Genomic DNA, 6677 nt, shown 5'->3' on the forward strand with positions numbered 1-6677 from the left:
TGAGCAGAGAGCCCGATGCGGGACTCGATCCCAGGATCCCGAGATCATGACCTGAGCCGAAGGCAGCGGCTTAACCCACTGAGCCACCCAGGCGTTTATTATTTTATTATGTATTATAAGCTCAGATAATCAATGATCAGTCAGATCTCCTTTACCTCGTATTAGCATCATTATTACCCTTTCCCTGTGTCCAGCATGGACATGTCTTGCCCGTCTTCCTTTGACGCAACTCTATTAACTGCATCCTTCCCAAATTACACTTTGGCTTCTCCCTCTCAATTCCACCAAATTCATCAAACAGCACTTTAAAAAGAGACAGGAAGACCACAGGTCCAAAACCCTCAATCTGTCGATGAGGGGCTGAGGGTGCAGAAGCCCGTGAAGGCCAAGTTACATATCCAGGGCCACTCATTCAGTGGCTTAGTCAGGAGAACTTGGGTTTTCCCAAGCCCCCATCCAGAGTCCTTTGCAACCCACCACACTACTCCCCTGTGTGCACCAGTGCCCCGATGCTCAAGGACCATCCCAGATGCTCAGCGATCTGTGCACACTTTCCAGCCCTCTCTGCACCACACTTTAAGTTCCCATGGGAGAGGTTACCTTGCAGTCCATCAGCCAGTCCATAGGAATACATCCAACATGTGTTCATCCGTGTTCTCCGAGTGCTTGGGTATAAATCAGACATGAGCAGACAAATCCTATCTTAAGTTCTGAACCGGACACACTTAGAAAAACTGTACATCATCTATCCCTTAATAAAATGAAGGGGCCATCTCACTGCAGAGGTGTTTTTTGGTCCCTATACAAATTTCGTTTTTGTTTTTGTTTTCCAAAAGCATTTTGTTTAAGGAAGACTTCCCATGCGGTCTCCTATTTAGGGAGAGTATTAATAAATGAAATTTATTTTTAAAGTGCCTTCCCTTTAGATGCTATATTCTGTTTAGTAAGTGAATTATTACGAGGACTTATGAATTTATCTTCTACTAATTTTGCTGAAGAAATGCAAAAGGTGAGATCTGCTTTTATCCTTGTTCTTATCTATTTTCCTGAGGCCAATATGAATTTCTTTTCCTTTATGCTGAGAATCTTCAGGGCAATGAATGAATTTACACAATCGGTTCAGATTCACTCCCCCTATGTGTCAGCGGTTGGTTATCTTCTCTGCCCAGTGAGCTGTTGTCAAAATTCTGAAACCACACAAGTCCAACTATAGCAATCTAGCTCTGGGAGCATTCAAAAGCTTCACTAACAATTCTTCCAAGTTAAAATAACAAGTGTAGCTATCCCTCCTTACAATGAGCCTTCTTGAAGAATCCCTTTTGATTATGGGTGCCTTTGGGATACCACATGGCTTCTACCTGGACCCGACTCAGAAGCAACAGGTAAAGCCTTTCTGTGCCGACCGCCTGGAAATCACACACAGAGACTTCCCACGCAACAACTCCCTCTTTCACTGAAGGCTTTCCCAGCCTAGGATACAAAGCTAATTATAACCAGGGTTACAAATTATAGCTAAATCATCCCATAATTATGAGCTCACTAGTAGAACTTGGTTAGCATAAATCATTTCTAACACCTCAGTATATATTTTTAAGAGTTAAAAAAAAAAATCCTGTATCATTAAATTGCTGAGACCTTTAACTATAGTTTCCACTTAACGAAAACATTATTTTCTGTTTAGAGGGACTCCTTTCCTTCACTTAAGCTGTTTGAAAACCATGAAACTACAAGCAGATGCTTCTGCTCAGATAAACAGTAGTGGAAAAACAAGGGTTTAAAAAGTTTCAAATCTAGCCTATTTTTCACAAAACGGTAATATATTCCCATCTCGGCAGCCAAATAACAAACTGAAGGCAATTGATAATAAGTATTTCTACAATGCAAGACGTGATAAACCATCAAAGTAAACAGCTTTTACAGGGAACTGGTAATACCTATGCATAAAGCACTTCAGAAAGTGTAGCTCGGAACTTGGTTTGACGGCAAACCAAAAGAGTTCAATATTCTTACTGACAAATAAGAACAGATGTCGATTCCTTAAATATTTTCTATGCATACAGTTGTCCACGACTACTTCTGAAGGTCTTCAGAAGAAAAAACAAAACAAAACAAAACAAACAAAAAAAAACAAGGTTAAGAGACACTTTAATGCAACATATGTAGTTCTGAAATACACCAGACCCAGGTGTACTGGGATAGACTCCAATTAGTAAATTACATATATGTGGAGCATCTGACTTTCTGTCATCACCGGTGCCTGGTACTGAATAATGAATTATTTTTTATTACATGTGTCACACACATACACTTCTCCATCTAAATCGAAAGGTAGTAAATAGACACAGCTTACACCTTCACAGTGTGAAATGCTATCGTGGATAATTAATAATAGCAGAAGAATGATTAATGAAGCAAATCTTGCAAAGCCTCAGTTCTTTTTCTGAAGGACGGACTATGTGACTATATAGGGAGAAAAGTAGTGCTGAAATCGGCAAATAATCGCTCTGCCTCTCCATTTTGCCCATGTAGAGCCTCCCAGGTATTGCTTTAGGAAACCCTGACTACACTTGGCTCCTGCCAGAGGCCACTATAAACTGACGCCGCGGACGTCTTCGCCGAGAATGCTGACTCTCTGGAACGGAGACAAAGGAGGGTGTAGCTCGGAGAAGCCTAGCCAGGCGCTCCGAGGTTCCGGGCTCCCGGAGGCTGCCCCGCAAAGCTTCCCTCGCGCTCCGAGGGCTGGGGAGTCCGAAACTGAGGGCGGACTTGGTTTATTTCCCAAACTTCGGGAGACAGCGTTTACCCTAACTCTGGCGGCTGAAGCAGGGGGGAGTGGGGTGGAGAAGCGCCCCTCTGCGGCTGCCGCGGCTGCCCACCCACCTCCCCGCCCCCGACAGCACCTTCCCTTCCCCCCTCACCTGTCCTGAGCGCACGGCCTCAGGGGTCCAGGGGTCCAGGGGTCTCTCCGGACTCTCACTGCAGGAGCAGTTGGGACATCGGGCGCCTCTTCAGACGAGCGGAGGAGGCGGCGGGCTCGGGGGCGTCAGCGGGAATCTCAGCGGCCGCCGGCAGCCGCGGGCTCCCTCCCCATCCCGGCTGGGCTCGGGCGGCGGACGCGGCGCGGCCACCGCGGGCGGATGAGTCAGGCGAGGGGGCGGGCGGCGAGGGCGGGGAACCGGCGGCGGAGGGTGGGGGGGCGCCCCTTACCCCCGCGCCGTGGGGGCGGCGGCGGTCTCGGGGCGGGGGCCGCGCTGCTGCCTGTGCCCGCCGCGGGTCGCGGGGCCGACGGCCGCCGCCATCGAGCGCAAGAAGCCCGAGCGCTCCTGCCCTCGGAGGTCAGCGGGCGTAGCGCGCCGGCCGGGAGGCAGGGACTCTCCGCTCTGGAGTCGTCGCCGCCTCCAAGAAAGACAAAAGGACCCGGGGACCTAGAGGGTAAAAGTTTTGTGCTGTGGTCCGGACAGATCCCAACCACCCCTCACGCCCTAAGCTCGGAAGAGGCGAGCAGGGGGTTGGGGCCTGGGGGGGGGGGGGGGGCGCGGGGCGGGCTTCCAAGAGCGTCACCGCACCGTCGGGACCCGGGCCGGAGCCAGTCTCGCCGCCTCCCACCGCCCGGGGGAACTCCCCAGCCCCGCTGCCCCCGCTCCCGCAGCCCGCCTCGTCCTGGAGGATGCCGACAAGATCCGCTCCTCCCTTCCCAGGCCCCCCGAAATGCCCTACGCGTGACCCGGCCGCAAAGTTGCACTTCTGGATCCGGGTTTACCGAAGACAAAACCTGTCTTGGGTGACAAAATACCCGCTTTCAGGAGCTCTTCTCCGGGCTGTAAGGCCAGCGGGTGGAAACGGACACACCCACCCGTGGGGCACGCCTCTGCCTGCGGTGCAACCGCGGGTCCCTGAGCTCAGGTCCCAGCCCCGCCAGTCCACTGGAGCAATAGGGGAGCCCCCGCGGATGCCCGGGTTTCCTGGAGCAGGCGCCGCGGCCCCACGCCCCTCAGACTCTTTATCAGACGCCGCCTGGGCGGGTCGGGGTCCCCCTGGCGGGCTGCGCGGGCGCTGCGCGAGCGGAGCCACACTCGGCTCCCAGCGGCTCTGCAAACGCCCCCTCTGTGTACACCGCCCTAGAGCGCCCAACGGATTAGCCGCGGTCCGGCCCTGGAAGGAGCTGTGAGAGATGGCTTGGGGGTGAGGGTTATGGGCAGGAGGGATAAGGGCGAACCGGCCCGCTGAGTGCTTCGATGAACGGTGCTGATGTTGAACTCCAAACATCAAAGTTAATGAGGGGTACAGGTTACTCCTCCTTTCTCCCTAACATCCAGTGAGTGGAGACTGCCCTCTTCATAGAGTAAAATGATATGATAATTACCTCCAATTTGGCAGAGACAGAGTGGTGATTTTATTCTATGCAGGTCAATTCAGTGAATAAGGTTTCACATAAAACTCTGGATTACTCTTCCAGCCATACCCCGGCATGTGCAGAACACATCAGTGCCAGCACTTACAGTGGGGTACACCTGTGCGTCTCCTGAATGTATTTTAGGTAATGGACCAGAGAGCAAGTACGGCATTCCGGTGAAGTGTGTTTGTGTATTTAAAACAGGGAAGGAGGGGGGTAGGGATTCTATGGAAAACCCCACATTTTGCAGTTCTGGTGTGGCAATGAGGAGAGACTATGGAAATAGGTTTCTTGTGGTCCCGTCTTCCTGTCTTGACTAGAAGAATTTGAAGACTTGGTAATTTTACTAAAAATCTCAAAAAAGGTTTAAAAAAAAAAAGCTAAAGGAGTAGGGAGGGAGTTGAAGAAATAAATCACTCCAGTAAACCATCTGTAGTTTTATTTTTACCCCACCTGAGGCAAGAACTCTTTAGCCCACAGCCACTTGCTTAATTCTCTTCGTTTTCTTACACATTTTCAAGGCACCTCACCAAAGGAATGTGATTCCACTGGGCCTTTCTTCTAATTGTAGCTCTGTGTATTTATAAAGCCACATTTTTCTATAAAGCTTCTGTGAGTGGACATCACCTGGTTGTGTTCACTGGGTTCCCAGGGAATGAATAACAAGTTCACAGTGTCTATAGAGATCATCAAACATGACATTGCATCTCATACAAGTGGTAAAACATTTCAAATGCCCATCTAACCATCCTACACATTGAATAGCTGAGCCTTCCTCAAAGAGGAAGTGATAAGTGTTATGAAAGGAAAAAAATAATCCCATTCTTATGGCCACAGATGCTGATGATCCCTCCTTTCTGAAGTTAGATTTCAGTGATTCAACCAAAGAAGATGGACTGCATGAGACCACCAAAAGGGAATTATTTATATTTCTTTTAAAAATAATTACTACTTGTCTCAGAAAAGATAGAGATAAGATGTTTATGAATAGGGGATTATCCACAATTCAGTAGACCAAGCAACTCCCAAGATATTAGTTACAAATCCTTTTCTGGCGTTGAATGCTCAAAGCAAGCCCAGGTAAATTATTTAATCTTTGCTAATGGCCAGTGTCTGTCCATCTGAAAAAAGCCCAGTGAGGATAACACCATTGGTAATGGATTTTGAATTTAGCTCTGTACCTGCTTTTGAAGTAATGGATGGGGACCTCTCACCATCAGGCTGCACTGCACTTCACACATAAAATTTTTTGCCCTGTCCTTATGAGATTTGTAAATTTCTACTAGAACAAACCCATCTTATAAGAGTGCGTGTGGGAAGAGAGCACTCATCTCTGTGATTCAAGCTCAACTACCTACAAACACAACTGACAGAAGGATTTCAAACCTCATTTCTCCCATTCCTTAAGTAGGAACAAAGTACCTATTTCAAACTGTTTCTGTGAAAATTGAATGAAACAACATATATAAGACTCTTCTCACCTGTGACTTAGGTTGTCAATACATATTGAAACACATACACACATATACAAATGTAGAGACTCTTCCTGTGGAATCAAAAATTAACTTGAGAAAAATTTTGAAATACGGAAATTTCAATCTTCACTCTTGGTATGCTAGAAGTGTAAGCTCAATGGGTAGCAACACATTTTTAGTAGATTCATTTTGAAAATACACATTGGAATAACAAGAATATCACTAAGTAGAACACATAACAAGGCTAAGGGAAGACTTGTCAGAAGGTTTATGTGTGATTATACCATTTTCTTTTGTCATAAATTTAGCCCATAGCATCTCCAGACCTGAGAAGAGGTCCTCAACCAAAAAATAAAAAAATATCTTCAATGGAAAACAAATGCAATTGTTTCCTAGATTCTTATCTGAATTGTTTTGCTCCAGCTGTGAAATAAATTGATAGTCTTAAGGCCCCCAAGGTATCTGGCTGGAAGCCATAGTTGCTGTTTCAAAATAAGGGGTAAAAAAGGACAAAGTCAATTAAAGAAAGTGATTTCTCTGATTTTATCTTTAAAATTTGGAATGAGGTAGAAGAAATGCAGGGAAAAGAAAAAGGTAATAGAAATATATTTACAAAGAAATTTTTAAGGTCATTTTATTTCACTGTGATTTTGAATAGCACTCTGCCATATTTTTAATCTTTCTTTCTCATTTTGTATAATTGATTAATAGTTCAGTATATTTAGCTGCAGAAAGATGTTGTTAATTTCTCTTCATTAAACATGCAAGTGAGAGTACTAACCTCTCTCACATAGAGGTTTTATAACTTT

At 46.7% G+C, this 6677-nt stretch overlaps 1 protein-coding gene across 1 annotated transcript in view; it reads right to left on the reverse strand.

The window, feature by feature from the left end:
* TMEM200A (transmembrane protein 200A) overlaps window positions 1-3903 on the reverse strand; it is a 73989-nt gene extending 70086 nt beyond the window's left edge. Inside the window, exon 1 of the mRNA XM_046004353.1 lies at window positions 2919-3903. The gene's annotated coding sequence lies outside the window, so the exon portion shown is untranslated. The remainder of the gene's footprint in view (window positions 1-2918) is intronic.
* Window positions 3904-6677: the final 2774 nt, after the last annotated feature.

This window comes from Meles meles, chromosome 5 (genome assembly GCF_922984935.1).
Source record: "Meles meles chromosome 5, mMelMel3.1 paternal haplotype, whole genome shotgun sequence".
NCBI classification, from domain to species: domain Eukaryota; kingdom Metazoa; phylum Chordata; class Mammalia; order Carnivora; family Mustelidae; genus Meles; species Meles meles.